This window comes from Maniola hyperantus, chromosome 6 (genome assembly GCF_902806685.2).
Source record: "Maniola hyperantus chromosome 6, iAphHyp1.2, whole genome shotgun sequence".
NCBI lineage: Eukaryota > Metazoa > Arthropoda > Insecta > Lepidoptera > Nymphalidae > Maniola > Maniola hyperantus.
The window spans coordinates 717,658-735,892 of NC_048541.1; positions in this window are offsets into that span (position 1 = coordinate 717,658).

Sequence of the window (18,235 nt, forward strand, 5' to 3'; positions counted from 1 at the left end):
CTGGACTGGCGAGAGACCGGTGGGGCAGCCATTGTTTGGATGGGTGATGAAACACTCATCACCAACCACCAGTGGCGTGCACAGTGTTTGAAGCCAGGGTAGGCATTAGTTAGGTAGAAACCTGTTTACTGGCAGGTCATCATGAAAAATATGCATTGAGCTATTACAACTGGGGTAAGCAGTGCATTTATGCCTCTATGACCTGCACGCCACTGCCAACCACCCACCACAGCCACACCCTCCGTTTCTGGGGCTATGCCACATGGGTGCGTCTACTGCACCGTCTGCTCACTCTGTGGGACGCGCGGACAACACCCCCTCCCTGCCATGTCAATTAGCCATGCCTAGCAATATCCCATGAAGAGAAATTGTTAACCATGTTACCAGGGTACACCGGCTCAAGCGCTGCTCTTCCCCCGGAAGGGACTCGCAACACTCAGGCACACGGGGAGGTTACCTGGCTGGTACCCCAGCAATATACAGCCTAGGCTAAGGTTGTAACAGTACGTTGTATCTGACCAGGCCTTTATACCATTTTTGAATGTCACAGTGAATATCGGAACAGGATTTGGCCGTCAGTGGCGAGCGGCGAGGAAATGACGGCGTGTGGTGCATTTGGCACGAGCGGCGTTAGTGCATGTCTCCCGCGGGGTGCGCGCCAAATGTGCCCATAACATTCCCATTTCCGACTTATTTTGACAACGCAATTTCGCAGGGACAAGCAATCAGTGTGCGTTTTTTATTTTACGTTTATGTATAAAACGCTCCGCCTCGGAAAGGTTCAAAAGTCATTTGTGGGAACGGGTAGTATCTACTTAACCTTTTATAACAAAATCCCCAATCAATTTTGGACTAGCCTTTACTAAGTTTAAAAAATCTATTAAAATTATGCTCCTGAAAATATACTTACAATCGAATATTAGGTGTGTAAATGATAAAAGAACGTGGATTTGACCTGCAGCTTGCTCCAGTAATTTAAAAAAATCGCTTGAATGCCAATACAGTGGAAAATAACCCTGGGTAAAGCCACGTTTTAGCATTAATAAATTTCCAAATTGGCTCAGCGAGGATGGAACCCGGGACCCCAAACACAACTATAGTTCCCGACAGGTGGAGATGGTAATCGGGGTGGGGACGCTCCGCACACCCGCACAGCCCCCGCGCAAACCCGGTGTGGGATCTGTCCCACACCGGGTTTGCGTGTCCATGTCGGCAGTCGGCACACTCGGACATCATAGTAAGCATACTAAGTATACTCTGACGTCCGAGTGTGCGGGGCATCCCCTCGCCTCATACCCCGATTGCCATCTCTACCTGTCGCGTACTATACTACGCTAAAGGCAGGCTAAATGCGAACCTTTTAAGACCTAATAGCATAAATTTCGCAGCCCCAATGGTGATGACATGACGTTTATTAGGAACACCCATTAGGCGAAGGAGCAGCTGTCGTGCCTCGCTAATAAAATAATTTGGATGGACGGACACACGCAACCCCTAATCTGACAGGTTACTGAAATTGACTAAGAGCCAGCGCGTGCCAGACCTTCGCAGGGGGTTGCCACGATACTAAGGGCCGGTTGTTTCAACAAACTTTGACGGACACGTAACCTTTAAATATGGCGCTAACGAACGTAAGTAAAGAAAAAGCGTTGATTCAGCATCTATTAGCGCTAACGTTCGTTAAAAAGTTACGTTTACGTTAACCAGTGCTGGCGCCATTGGTGATCGTCAAATCAGTTCGTAACTTCATACTTCTTACAAACGGAATATTTTATTTACAAATTATAATGGAATCAATTGAATTCAATGCTTTTAATGGTAGTTTTTTTGAAGATGAAAGAGAATTAAAAAAAAGAAAAAGTGTTTAAAATGTGAAGTAGCACTATCAATAAGTATAATTTAATATAAAATGAAATAAAAAAGGATACGGAAAAGTAAGTTAATTTTTAGGGTTAGTTTCGTAACCAGAATAACAATGACGAACAGTTTTTTGTACAATGAAGCAACACTCTTAAATTAACAGATGTTAAAATTCGTCTACGTCTGTTAAATTTTAACGAACGTATCTTACGAAGACCAATGGTTTGAAACAACCGGCCCTAAGTGTGATACTGGCAATTCATGACGTGATTTCTAATACTATTCCAAAGAAAATGTAAAAAAGTTAGACTTTATAATTTGACGTAAGATTTTTTACATCTTTATTACCTGTTATCTGCCAAAGCCACCATGATCCAAACTTTATGGTCCGATTGTTCCTCCGACTAGGAGGCCGATATCTTAACCACTGGGCTGGGAAACATCGTGAGGAAACCTGCATGAGAGTTTTCCATAATGTTCTGAAAGGTGTGGGAAGTTTATCAATCCGCACTTGGGCAACTTGGTAGACTATGGCTGAACCCTTCTCATTCTGAAAGAAGACCCGTGCTCAGTAGTGAACCAGCGATGGTTTGATCATGATGATGATAATCCAAGTAAGTATTTGGGCTAGCTCGTTTTGAGGAAATTTCGAAAAGGGTTATGGAGTCAACCGGGAACCCGAGAGCTGGCAGCTACCTTGGTCAAAGAATTAGTTTGGCCATCCAAAGGGGTAATGCTGCCAGCATCTTGGGTACAATGCCTCGCTGCGGTGGTCTCGATGAGGTTTTAGATTTAATTTAGTTTATTTTTTGTTTTAATTTAATGTTGTTTTTTAAAACTTTTAATCAGTACCCTTATTATTTGTGCGAAAGTGTGTTTATTTTTTGGTTTGTTGGTTTGTTGGTTTGTCCTTCAATCACGTCTCAACAGAGCAACGGATCGACGTGATGTTTTGCATGGGTATAAATCTTAAAGACCTGGAGAGTGACATAGGTTATTTTTTATTCCGGAAAATCGAAGAGTTCCCACGGGATTTTTAAAAATCTAAATCCACGCGTTGGCTGTTTGCTTCCTATCCTATTAAATAAAAGTTAGTAAGTATTGTTAAAATAAAAAGAAAACTAAGTACACGGAGGTATCCGCTTTTGTCTGCGCGTCTCGACTCTCGAGGGTACATCAAGATATATTTCATTTTCATACCACTTCAGGGACACAATTTGGATAGAATTTTGAAAAAGGTCACGAAGTAACTTACTCCCGTGCGAGATAATAAACAAACAAGGACAAATTATTATTATCCATATTAAAATTCTAAATTCACTCATACTTATTTTATACTAGCTTCTTAGAATTAGGTTTCTAAAAATCCCGTGGGAACTTTTTGATTTTCCGGGTTAAAAAGTAGCCTATGTCACTCTCTAGGTCTATAATTCTTTATCTATACCCAAGCAAAAATCACGTCAATTCCGTTGCACCGTTGCGACGTGATTGAAGAACAAACACACTTTCGCATATTTTTTAATAAGGGTACTGATTATACTAGCGACACGTCGGCTTCGCGCGAGTAGCTTATTACATTACAAATCATTTTTTTTTAAATAAAATATGCCTAGCCTATGTCACTCAGGAATAATGTACAGTCTGCGACAAGTCGAGATGGCAATCGGGGTTAAAAATATTTTAGATCGGTTAAACTTTTTCATAGACTCTGCCACCAGAGTAAGAATTTTTCAACAGGCTTACCCTAAAGCATAGATTAATTATTGGTGTAACCTTTATATTTACAGAAAGGCAAGTTATCGTCACTAAATCGACCTCTGGTTTGGAATGCCTTTCCTACCGAGAAGAACCAGTAAGAATTACTAATTATAGATTTACTTCAACACTGCGCTTACCGGTACGCGGTCTTCACTCCAGAACACGTCTGCCCCATCGGCCGTCGGTTCTGCGACAGACAGACCTGCCCATTGCCACTTCAGCTTGCTAATCCTTTGAGCTATGTCGGTCGCTTTTGTTCTTCTGCGAATGTCCTCGTTCCAGATTTTATCCATGAAAGTGATACCGGTCATAGCTAAGCGCTAAGCGACTTTTAGTTTGTGGACGACCACGGGCCAACTGTCAGTGTCTACGTTTCCGCTTATTCAAGGTAATGGAAGTTACTTTTATTACCTTGAAAATTAATACAGAAGAGCCTAAGACCTTTTACGTAAGCACTTTCATTTCTTGAATAAAATTAGTACGGATAGCTATCAATAAAGTCAATGCGACTTTCCCTCGACTGAATATGAACGGCCGCGCCGGCAGAAAAAACTGGAATTTTCAATGGAGGAGACCGAATGGAATGGGAACGCGGATGAAATGGAAAATTTTAGCGCTCGTCCATTGTACCGGCCGCTCTGCCCGCTGGCTCTTTCACTGAATGTTCTTGCTCGTTTTGCTTTTACCGTTATTCCGAAATTCGTTACTTTGCTGCGTTGCTCAATTATTATATCTCGATGAAAGAACCAATTGCAATTTATTAGTGCTTGGAATGTGATTTTTGGAGTTAAACATTAAGACGGCAAGCGTCCAGATGGCTTGACGCTCGTTCCATGGCAAAATGGAAAATGCCTGCTGTGGGACGCGACGTCCACTAGCACTTTTGCGCCAAGCTATCTCGTGCGGCCGGCGCGGCGCCGCTGCAGAGGTCGCTGCCGCGAGATAAAAGGTTAAATATGCCCCTCTTCTGGGGAAATACATCTTTGTCCCACTGGTAGTGGAGACGATGGGCTGCTGTGGCGAGGAAGCGAAGGGTTTCGTACGCGACATCGGCCGTCGTCTAAGGGAAAGAGGTTGTGATCCGCGCTCTGGGGCCTACCCAAAGGTTGTCCATCGCCATTCAGCGTGGCAATGGTGCCAGCTTGATGGGTACCTTTGGCCCAGGGCCAACCAGGGGCGAACTTTTTGACAACGTGGTTAGTTAGTAAGGTTATTTAAGTTTGTATGTTATTGAGTTGAATCTAAACTTTTAATAAAATTAGTCATTTCCTAATCTATATATTATACAGGGTTAAATAAAAAATATCAGACAGCTCTTGACACGTACATAATTTTTATCATTAAAACTAACAACTTTTGTTCTACGACTTTCTACGGTTACTGGACAGATCGGGCTGAAATTTGGCATGCAGATAGCTATGAGGTATGACATAGGCATCCGCTAAGAAAAGACTTTTGAAAATTCAACCCCTAAGGGCGTAAAATAGAGGTGTGAAATTTGTGTAGTCGCAGGCATAAGCTAGTGTCATTATAATAACTTTAACTTTAATAGCTCGTGCTTTCACGCACCATGTGAAACCACCATTACATTTAAAGAGCTCGTAAACAGTGTCTACGTCACAAGGGCGTTAATAGTTGTACTCTAACGTGTCATTAAGCATTGCGAGAAACGTTGCAACCTCTTGGGGGAGTTAATTGGACGTTTGACCCTCCACGATAGTTCTGAGTGCGTCTGGAAAGACCTAGTGTTTTTCCGTTCTCTGCGAGGTAATGCTTAAGTCAAGTTGTCTAAGTGACGACTTCTGGCAGGGGTTTGGAATTTTATGATTTCTAAATTTCTGGTTTGGTCTGGTGGGAGGCTTCGGCCGTGGGTAGTTACCACCCTACCGGCAAAGCCGTACCGCTAAGCGATTTAGCGTTCCGGTACGCTGCCGTGTAGAAACCAAAGTGGTACGTGGATTAAATAAAAAACTGCCATAGTCCTTCCAGGTTAGCCCGCTTCCATCTTAGACTACATCATCACTTACCACCAGGTGAAATTGCAGTTAAGGGCTAACTTGTATCTGAATAAATAAATAAAATAAGTTTAATAGCTCGTGCTTTCACGCACCATGTGAAACCACCATTACGTTTAAAGAGCTCGTAAACAGTGTCTACGTCACAAGGCCGTTAATAGTTGTACTCTAACGTGTCAGTAAGCATTGCGAGAAACGTTGCAACCTCCTGGGGGAGTTAATTGGACGTTTGACCCTCCACGATAGTTCTGAGTGCGTCTGGAAAGACCTAGTGTTTTTCCGTTCTCTGCGAGGTAATGCGAAGTAAAGTTGTCTAAGTAGTTAGACAGGTTCAAACGGCGCAGTTTTTATGAAATGAGATTTCGTAAATACTTACTGCTTAGGCTATATCCAAATATATAAAAGGAAAATGTGACTGACTGACTGCCTGACTGACTGATCTATCAACGCACAGCTCAAACTACTGGACGGATCGGGCTGAAATTTGGCATGCAGATAGCTATTATGACGTAGATTTCCACAAAGTAACGCCTGCTTCTATACAACAAACTAGCTTAGGTATGCTCGCGACTTCGTCTGCGTGGACTATACATTTTCAAACCCCTATTTCACCCCCTTAGGGAATGAATATTAAAAAATGAGGTCGTCGAAAGCGGTACCGCTAACCGTTTGGTAAAAATTTTGAAGTTATTTTAAGTTTTTGGACACAAAAAGAAAACAAAGAGCTCAAAGGTAATTATATCCAGATTCCAGAGTCCGTGAAAGAAAAACACGAGGCTCGCAATTAGCAGCGCATAATTGCGTAACGCTGGGTTTCACTCGCTCCTGTAGTCCAAGCACAGCCAATGCGACAAACGCTTACTAGAATAGAATAGAGTAGAATAGAATAGAATAGAGTAGAATAGTGTAGAGTAGAGTAGAATAGAGTAGTATTATGACGTAGACTTCCTTCCGCTAACAAAGGATTTTTAAAAATTCAATCCCTAAGGAGGTAAAATAGGGGTTTGAAATTTGTGTAGTCCACGCGGACGAAGTCGCGAGCATAAGCTAGTTAAGTCTATAAAAAAATCCAAAAAAAAAAAACCGCTCACACTGATTGTGCTGGGAGTGAGGACACCCTGTATTTGAATTTTTCAGCCATTTCATTAAAGCGAGTCGCTGAATTAAGCTGAGCCACACTCAGTAGCACAGTCTAGTGTTCAAGAGAAAAAAGATAAACAAACTGACAGATTCTACTTTTAAAACCTCAAAAGGAAAATCCTCCGGAAGTTTTACAAACGGCTTTTTAAAGTCCGGACTCACTTATCTAGGTAAATCCGTACTTTATTATATTATCATAACTGTGTCTGTTACGTATAGTACGCGACAGGTCGAGATGGCAATCGGGGTATGAGGCGAAGGGACGCCCCGCACACCCGCATGTCACCTGCGCTCGCTTAAAAAGTTTCCACGGGATTAAAAACCTAAATCCACGCGAACGAAGTCGCATCAGCTAGCACCCACATAAAGCTACTTTCCGGATCATTTGTCGTTAAAGATGACGATTCCACATAAACGCCTCTTCACACTGCAAGTAGAACATGAGTGGCTTGTTAGCCGACTGAGTAGCGGAGTAGTCTGTGGAACAAAAAGACGCCAAAGTCGCTACTGACAGTAGCACTTCGAACACTCATTAGCAAGCGCTTTGCGACTACGTCTGACGAAGGAAACACGCGTTTCAGCTATACGAATCTGTCTAGACCTTAGAGTAAAGCAGAGATAATATATTTTATCTCTGAGTAAAGTGAAAAAAGTGTTCTAAGAATTGCATATGTGTTAGAAGTATCACAAGTATTTCCATTTTCAAAGTTATTTTAGAATAAAATATGTTTTTAAACAAGCCATTTCTAATAAAGATTATAAGTATACTAATTATTCTACTCCTAGCACAAGCTTTACGCTTAGTTGGAAAGGAAAGGGGAATATTAGTCATTTAACATAAGCTAATATTCTTTATAGCTGATATATATTAATATTTTTGTTTGTTTGAAATCGATTAACACTAAAACTTCTGAACCAATTTTAATAATTTTATTATTTCAGCATTAGGAAGCTACTTTATCCAGAAATAACAAAGGCTATAAATATATTATTATGTATACTATTATATCAAATTTCGTAGCCGGAAAGTAAACCCGGGACTTCTCACTTATCCTAGAGCGCTCACCATTGCGCAAGCGGGCTGTTAAAAGCTATTAACTTTTTTGGCTATAAGCCACAGGAATGTATAATAGTACTAACGTATATAAGCCACTATAGACGTGTAGGTATTATACGCTAAAATATTTTGCACGATACGTATAAAATATCGCTCGAGGTGTGTTTATTTTTGTTGGGAGGTGCTACGAGTTACATGTTCCATATTATATTCTGCTTCCAAAAACGCCCTGTACGAGTATATACACATAATTTTGAAAATTTTAAGGCGCGTGCCAGGAGTCGAACCCTCTACCCTCCGAATAGGAGGCGGACGTCTTAACCACTAGGCTATCACCATTTAATAACTTTCGTAGCGTTCATGCATGTAGGTATTATACGCTAAAATATTTTGCACGATACGTATAAAAATATTGCTCGAGGTGTGTTTATTTTTGTTGGGAAGGTGCTACGAGTTACATGTTCCATATATTCTGCTGCCAAAAAATATTACGCTGCAGCCTGCAGTTACATTTCAGCGGCTAATGTAACCGTTTTTAAATTTACTTTGAAATACAGGTGAATATTTTTCTGTAGAAAGGTTTTTAAATTTTTAGTTTAGCTATTCTTGTTGCATTTTTAGATTAAATGCCTTTATAGGGTACCCCAAAAGGAAAAAGGAACCCTTATAGGATCACTTTGTTGTCTGTCTGTCTGTCAAGAAACCTACAGGGTACTTCCCGTTGACCTAGAATCATGAAATTTTGTAGGTAGGTAGGTCTTATAGCACGATAAGGGGAATAATCTGAAAACCGACAAAAAAATAAAAATTGGTGAATTATGTCGGTGTACTGTCCTATTTGATAATAAAACACACTTACAATCTCACAAGTGAATGTAGGGTACACGAATCACTCGACACGTCCGCACCCGGCCGGAGCTTACGGCAGACAGACGCTTGTTCGCGTACACTACATCCCTTCTTTATTTTTATTTATTTGAAATAATAGTAATAAACATGTTTCATTTAAGTAAACTTTTTTACAAGCGCTTTTGAGTCGTCGGGTAGTTTTAATTTACCACTGGTTCGGAATGCCGTTCCTACCGAGAAGAACCAGCAAGAAACTCGGCGGTTGCTCTTTTTAATTTTTCAATTTACAATGTTATTATACCATACTATAATACAAGCCATTGCAGCCCCGTGCATTGCTGGAGCGAGTCAAATGATTCAAAATTACAATAGCTTTTAACGTTTCAGCTTAAACACCTATAACATGGCAGATAACTAATTAAGTTTTAAATATAAGTATTTGTTATACATTTCTAGCAAAATTTAATACAACAACTTTGGTTTTAATTCTTTTTACCAACATTCGAAACCAATTTACTTTAGTATAAAATATAATCTATCAATCAACAAAGAATCTACGCTAGTTCACCATTTGCTCCTAAATCATTATTACTGCTATTTTGATTTCCAACAGTCCATGAATCATTTACTTTCTTTATATGAACTACGTTTTGGTGACATTGTGTCCCGGATTCATCATCTTGAATATCAACATCTCAACCACTCACGTCCGTTACTGTATACGTAGTGGGATTGAAATAGTAAGTAATAGTACCATCAGAAAATGTTTAAAATTGACAACTGTTTTGTTAAATAAATATTTCTCATTTTTCCATTTTCATTTTCATTTTCAACTGCTGTCTGTCGCCTTCCTTTGAGATCTCTATACTCCTTCCCTTTTCCCCTTTATTTGTAGATCCCTGTCTCTTATTTCTTCGTCTATTGTTTTGTATCCCATGTCTGGTGCTGCTGGAATCTTGTCTCAAAACTGTCTTTTATAAAATACGTCCAAGGGAGATTTGCTTACAACAGAGTGAGGAGTACTATTATACATCATTAAGTAACTGAAAATGTCCTCTTTCTAATCCCTGTTTTCAGCCTGACAACTTTTTAGATGTTTTAAAACGTCTCGATTTTTTGCCTCACAAATTCATCCTTCATTTGAGGCTAATACGGGACTATATTATAGAATGATTCCACCTTCCTTACAATCGGTTTGATGTCTGCACAAATAGCGATTTTAAACAAGCGAAAATTTAGTAGCAGCATTATCGATAAACAAATCCGACCATTTAGGACCTTTATGTAATAGTGAGTTTAGCTTGAGTCATTTACAACGGACGATGCATCTAGAACGAGTCTGACTGCAAGTAGAGACTTTATCGTCGCGTTGAACACCCTGGTGTGGAATAACGTGTTGTACGTCAGAGCAATCTTGCGTTACAGGACTTAAGTAATCTTTCACTAAATATTCCTCAATTATATTATTGTAATTATTATATTTTCTAATTTGCGTTCTGTCGTATTTTTATAAGTATCTTGCAACCTTGTTCTTCCTTGCCAAGGAAGTTACTCTTAGAGGGAGGTACCTCTTCCAATTCAAAATTGCGTAAATAATTATTTTATTTTATTTTATATGGAAAACCAACAGCTTAAATTAACATATTATAATCTTATAATTAAATAACTAGAAGCTAGTAATAGGTTCTCACAGGTAGATACAAAATTAAAATTCAAAGAACACAGTGAAAAGCAAACTATAACTAAATATAATTACGTTATGCTAGCAAACAAATTTATTAATTGTCTAAGTGTTCATTTGTAATAACACCCAGCGTTTGCGTTTGTGAAGGAGAAGTGGATTGCGTTAGCGGAGCTTGACCAATAATAATGTACCCAAATGTAGTTTGCAATGCGTGAAGCATACCTACCAGGTGGAGCCGCTACGCGGTCTGATAGCAGGATTTGCCTAAACATTTGCGCGCCAAATCATATCAACCTTACTTGGAAGATGGTAGGTATTATCTGCGAATGGTACCCTCTCTAAGTAGTTAAGCAGCCGATAATAATGTGGGTAAGTGAACTGTGATTTTGTCAACAATCAACGCCGTGAGCGAATATGATCTATCGATAAATCGACTTATACTCTTTATTCTACTGGAAGTACCTCTGAACCCGTTCACAATCGCGGGATTTGACTGCGTCTTGACTGTTACTTGACTGCGTCTAACACAATCTTTTGTTATGGTTATGTTGCGATGCGTTATCTATAAGGTATTTGAGGATATATTCTGCTAGAGTCTAAAGTGCGAATGGACCTCGACTTATTTAAAAATATGAATAACAGGAGACACCCATTAAGATTGCGTGCACAATATTCGAAGACAGCGAAAATGCAAAAAGCATAGTTTGTCTCGCAATTAATATTTATAACAAAGTATCAAATGAGATAAAGAAACTGCCTATGACTAGTTTTAAAACATCACTAAAGACATTTTTGATAAGCAAAGCTTATTATTCTATTAATGAGTATCTTAATGAATCGAGCATAATTTAATGATTACTTAATGCACGATTTACTTTTATTTAATATACATGGGAACCCCATTACATTAACTTAAAATTTTGAATAATAACCTCATTTTAACTCAACATTGTTCTTATCCGACTATTTGACATTTTATTCTTATTTGACATATTTCACTACCAGACACATTTTTACCTTATTTTTAAAATATGTACGAGTAATATTATCAGAACTCGATGCTAGGTATAACATAACATATTGCATGCTAATAGGCAGAATTTGGCTGTACCTTTTTGTTCTTGTAACATCTCAACTGTTTACCCATATTCGCAATAAAGAAATTTGTATTGTACCTATTTGTATTGTATTATTGTGTTGGAAGCGGTTGCGAGCAAAACGGTCGTGCGCATATTATTATTAAGCTAGTAAAGCGAGACTGCGATTTGACTCTGTTACTTTGTCAGAAAGGTCTGCAAGTGTGCGATCACCTTTATGCCCAGAAATCTCGTTTTGGTTATCTCTATGGAGTAGCTTGTGGTGTTTTGCTCCGCAAGTATAAGATTTATCCGATTGGCGTAGCCGATTTTCTCGAAAAGAAAAGGATAAACAAGATGTGCATCCTTGATTAGACTTAGGACAGCAGTAGTGTTTGTGCGTAACGTTTTTACAAGGCAGGCATAACTGATTTTTATCACCAACCGAAATATCAAAAGATTTTGATGTAAGTATATGAAGAGGGTATATTTTTGGCGAAGGTAGTTTGCGTTGGCGCAGATTTTTATTTTCAATTGACGTGTGATGAGAATTCTCAGGAATTCTATCATTTACTTTAGCTGATTATTTTATAACTTATTAAAATTCTCCCAAGTAGATACTTTTTAGAGCGCATATACTTTTTATACAAGTGAGTAAATAAATTAAGTCTTTATTTTCTATATTCAACTTTTCAACCGCTACGATTAATGTTCCCCAAACATCTAAGAACGAGTTTAAAATTAAAGTTAAAGTTAAGAACTTGATCTAGGTAGTTTTAACTTAAGGTGCGAACATCTTGGTATTTCTCTACCAATGTTGAGTAAATAAGCTCATAACCATCCCCAGAGGGCTCAATCCCTGCTATGGAGGTCACGGCAGCGTCTAGAAGCTGGCCTAATAATTATTTTTTTTCTACTAAGTTCTTTATTTTTGTGAATTTTAGTACTGAAGCATTCATAAAAGATAGTTGTTTTATATCTCCACCAAATGTATGTAAATTTATAGATGGCAATTTTACCTTAGACTTACAAGACGTCGCAGCTTGACAAAATCTTGAGTCTTTAAAGCCAATGTTGATGGCAAACGCTTTTAATTTGAGTTGAACGGTCAACTCAAATTGAACCCACGAAAACCGATCTTCAATGCAATTAAAGATGGAAAATTCGCGAGATAATCTGGATTATTTTAGTATAGAGTAATATTCAACTTCTTAATAAGGTCTATGTATTCTGTGCATGATTTTATTTTTTATTAGCGGCTTTCAACAGGAAATTTCATCTTCACTTGTCATATTTTGAGACGCGTTATATTTGCAAAATAAGCTCCTACCTGAGTCTCCAATACTAACACTTCTGTACTGACCTTTGGGGTCGAACCTTCTCCTTTCGTCATTTTCGACTTCCGAAATCGGAAATCTCCTTTTCCACGAAAGAAAATAGGTATTCAATAAATAAAGTGAATTATAAAATTATACAGGTAGGTAGATAAGCGAATTGCGTAACTGGCTTGCGAGAAAACTAAGTATGTACTTACCTATTCAATTAATATAGTACGTATGCAGAATTTAAATTCTATAAGCAAGTAGGTAAGCGAGTTTAGTAGTCACGGACCTATAACCAGTAGGTATATATCCCGAATTAAGTAACTAGTCAATTAATTTAAAGTATTCAATTCATATACTATGACGCGGTAGGAATAAAAGTTTTTAACTGTAGGTAGGTAGACAATTTTGCCTACTGAATCTTTCGATACGATTTCGATACGAATAGGTACCTAACTTATGTGATTCACTGAATTCACTTATGCGATTCAATTTAGATACACTGCACTGTACCTAAATATTGCACTGTATGAAAATCTTTCCTGTGTTTTGGATACGATAAGTATGTCAATTATATAGTTACTTTTAATTAATATTAAAATAACTACTTGATTAAATGAGTGAATATCATGGATTTTATCATAAAGATCAGGTTCCATCCAAGTTCGAAGTGACCAGTGTGGATGATGCATGAGTCATTTTGACTCTTATTTTTGCGTGGCTTTTACTGAAAATCAGTAACAGTATTACAACTGCGTAGCCCTATCATACTGTTGCAAGTATTAATTGCGTGGCTTTTACTGAAAATCAGTAACAGTATTACAACTGCGTAGCCCTTCACACTGTAATTTAATCTGCGTGGCCGTTTTTTTAAATCTGCGTGGCCGTTTCATTTAATATGCGTGGCCGTTTTATTTAATATGCGTGGCCGTTTAATTTAATCTGCGTGGCCGTTTTATTTAATATGCGTGGCCGTTTAATTTATTCTGCGTGGCCGTTTGATTGAATCTGCGTGGCCGTTTTATTTAATCTGCGTGGCCGTTTAATTTAATTAGCGTGGCCCTTTGTTATTTACTCATTGCGTGGCCGTGCAACTTTTTATATAACTGGATCATCTCACTATAAATTGTGCAAGTATACAAATAGATAAGTAGACAAAATGAGATAAGTGCCTAATTTTAAATATTGTGATGTAATTATTGTTACTAATATATAATGAGATAATCAAAGTAACCAATACACATATTTTCTACCTCGACTTAATCCAATTAAATTGTTATTTAAACTCTCATATTTCGAATTATTAGTTAAAACATTTAATAGTCAAACAATATTTAACAAATATTGCACCAATAAAATGTCTTCATCATTATGTCGATCATAATTTAAGTAAATATATCTATTTAACTATTTAACTGATCGTAGGTAGGCAGCGTTCAGTTCAATTCAATTCAATTTTATTTATAGTATACGTGCACAAAATATTTTTGTGAATATCCATATTATAACCATAGTTTCGCATAATTACGTGGCCTTATTTTCGTTCTATTTGATACGATGCATGACCCTTAACAATGAAGGATATAGGTATGAGTCCGTTTGCCACTAACAATTGTTTACGTATCTACCGTACGTACTCGTGTTCATAAGACGCGATTCTGATTCACTAATTTAATGTATGTATTCTATTAGGTTACCTATACCTAATATACATTAGACAACAATTTGTTATAGGCTATTCGAACCGACGTTAGGCAGGTACACGTAAACAACAGATGGCCAACAAATAATAATTACCTACTATACCTTCCTTTATTTCACTTTTTTTTCCTTTTTAGGGTTACATTTTTTAAATCCTAGTCTCGTCGCCACTTGTACTGTCCTATTTGATAATAAAACACACTTACAATCTCACAAGTGAATGTAGGGTACACGAATCACTCGACACGTCCGCACCCGGCCGGAGCTTACGGCAGACAGACGCTTGTTCGCGTACACTACAGTCGGTTACTCTGGTTGGTCGGGTAATGTCAAATAACATCTTGTAAATAAATAAATAAAAATCTAAAATAATTTGTAATAGTGGTGATCCGCCTTCTTTCGGGAGGTCGGGGGTTCGATCCCGCGCACGAATCACTAATTTTTCGGAGTTATGTGCTTTTTTTAAAACAATTAAATATCACTTGCTTTAACGGTGGAGGAAAACATTGTGAGGAAACCTGCATGCCTGAGAGTTCTCCATAATGTTCTTAAAGGTGTGTGAAGTCTGCCAATCCACATTGAGTCAGCGTGGCAGACTATGGCCTAAGTCCTTCTCACTCTGAGAGGAGACCTGGCTCAGTAGTGGGCCGGTAATGGGTTGATCATGATGATGATGAAATAAATAAAACTGTACAAGCTCTACAATGTTCAGTACAAACTACAATCATTACGTATGCAGAGTACTCGCGGCAAGTTGCCGCAAATCAAAGAAAAACTGCAAACTCCCGCGAGCGCGGCTGCAAGTAATTCTTAAGTTTGCTAACAAATTTTTCCGACTCGCTGAAGTAGATGAACAACTCTATTTAGTTTTCCTTTAGTCGGATAAGAAAAACATCGGGTGAAAAAAGTTTGAGCAGCGACGAGAAATTTAATGTTTTACACTGTCAAAATTAATAATGAGATGTTTTTCAAGGTGCCAACGGGACCTTATAAGTAAGCCTGCGCTGTCCGTCCGTCTGTCTGTCAGCGGACTGTATATCGCGAAATGTAATTAATAGCTAGTTGAAATTGCCACAACAAATAATAAAAATTCACAATGACCGCCATGAAAATTTAAAAAAAAACAATAAGTGTTATTTCTTGTACGATGGTACGGAACCCTTTGTGTATGAGTCCGACTCGCACTTGTCTGACTTTTTACATTATTCATTGCTTTGTAGGTATATAACAATGTAAGTAATAAAAATAACATCTTATATGCTACATATCTCTCAAGGTCAAGCTAAGTTAGGTAAGGTTTGTTGGTTGTTCCTTCAATCATGCCGGAAAGGAGCAACTATAGACATATACTAACATGATTTTTGCATGGATATAGTTAAAAACCTGGAGACTTGGATGAATTTCGTCCAAACCTGGAGAGAGTAACTTTTTGTCTTGGAAAATCAAAGAGTTGCCACCGGATTTCTAAAAACCTAAAACCAACGCTGACGAAGTCGCAGGCATCAGTCAGTATGTAGCAACTGATATAAGGCAAATTGCTAATGCGCGCGGCCGCCATTTTAGTGACGTCAGCACTAGACTGAAGTTTCGAGCTGATAGTAGGTTTATTTTTATTTCGACTGACGTGAAAATGACGTCATTTAGATGTTAATGAGACATGGTTCCAGCGCAATAGCAATTTGCGGGACTTATACAGGTGTCGTTTTTGTAATTCCTTCATCCCGTATCCCGTATCCCGTAGTATAAAATGTATCAGCAGGTAATTGCAGAGTAAGCCCGTGATCAGAACACGGGATTACAGTATCAGATACAGGCAAAGTGGAGCGTGATGATGTCGTGATAGGCAAGATTTGATGCGATCCAAACAAAAAACGTGATTGATTTTATTTCAGAGACAAACAATGTGATGAAAATCATACATTTTTACTTTTTACCTATACACGCTGAAATTTTAGTGGTTGTCTTCCCGCGGCAGAACGATTTGCTCCCAGTAGTACTAAACATCGACTTAAACTTAAAAATATAAAATGTTTTTATTTTCGAATGATTGAAAAAAAAAATCATCAACCCGAAAGTGTGAGAAACAATAGTGACATAACACTAAACAGCGGGGCGATTGTTTAAAACCTGCATCAATCATTATTACAATCTCAATTGTTCTGATTGGCTGAATTTGTGCGATTCTTGTTGCAACAATGAGCAACAATGCATTGTGGCCAATAGTGAGCGAGCATTAACCAATCAGAGATGATTGCGATCGTGACATTGTAGCTGTCAAACAACCGCGGTAGGGCCACTGATAAACATCACTAGACATAACGTGAATAGTACGCCACGCTTTGAATAAAGTGAAAAAGTTTAGAACAAAATAAGCTCTCGCACGTAGTGATACGGCATAAACTAGCCTGCACGCGCGCGGTACTACTAGTGGTTCGAGGTCTCATTCGAGTTCTGTTTTTCACGATTGTAATTTTGACATTTTTGACTCTAATAATTTTTTATATTCCTAAATCGATTGTAATACCATGACAAAATCATTTAACAATAATGATAATCTTTTATTTGGGACCATAGCGCACAGTTTACAATTATTATGCAAAACACAACAACACCAAACAAACGTACAGAAAAAAAAAAAACCAAAAAACACAACAAAGAACAAAACATGAAGACAAAATGATCACAACTAACTAATAAGTACGAGTTTCCATGCATTCGCTTCGGGAAACAACCATTGCAATTTCAGCGTGTATACAGAATGAAGTCCGAAAAGTTAAAGGGTTCTAGGACCTCTCGACTTGAAGGCTTTCATTCAGGCTAGGTTATCATTCAGTAGGTAGGTATTTGGGTATACCTACAGATAAAAATAAAGAAACACATATTTCAAATTTTTTGAAAATTCCACCTTCAAGGGATTGTCATACACTGTCGTAATCTAGGTCACAAGTCCCAATAGAATAATAGCCTTATATACTATAGTTAGGTAATATTCCCTCATCCCAGCTATATGCGGGCGTAATAAATAATTAATACAGCGAGTAATCCCATGTGATTGAAGAAGATTTGTGACCTGACACACTTGCAGATGGATTAGCCTACAAATACAGATGATATGTTAGACACATACTACAACACCTAGTATGATAATCTAGATAGTTCTAGGACTTATTTACTGCGATGGACATAGGATTAGCCAGGGAAATCAAAATACGTATAGTATGCGACAGGTCGAGATGGCAATCGGGGAGGGAACGCCCCGCACACCCGCGCAGCCCATGCGCCAACCAGTAGGTCGATTTCGTAAAACCTGCATCAATCATTATTACAATCTCAATTCTTATGATTGGCTGAATTTGTGCGATTCTTTGTACTTAGCCAATATAATCTAAAAATTGCTGAAAAGCTAGTCCCCATACAACCTTAACGTACCAGCAGGTACAGTACCCGGCAGGAAATATTGCAATTTGACGGTGTTTGGGACACGTAGTGCCCCAGTGGTGGGCCTGTTGTGGCGGACATCCGCTGGTGGAGTAACGAGGCGTTGTTGGTCCCTTGTGCTCCATCGTTTTCGGTGGGGTGGAACTTCTTGAGGTTTTTAGTCAGTAGGAGTCCGACATAACCAGTGTGCACCCCCATGGCCGGAGGTATCCATGATGGATTTTCCTCATGAAAAAAAAAAAAGAGTAGGTACGACAATAGTGCAACGGGTGAGGTTAGAACCGGTGACCTTTCGGTTTTCAGTCCGCTCCTTTAACCGTTGAGCTATCGAGGAT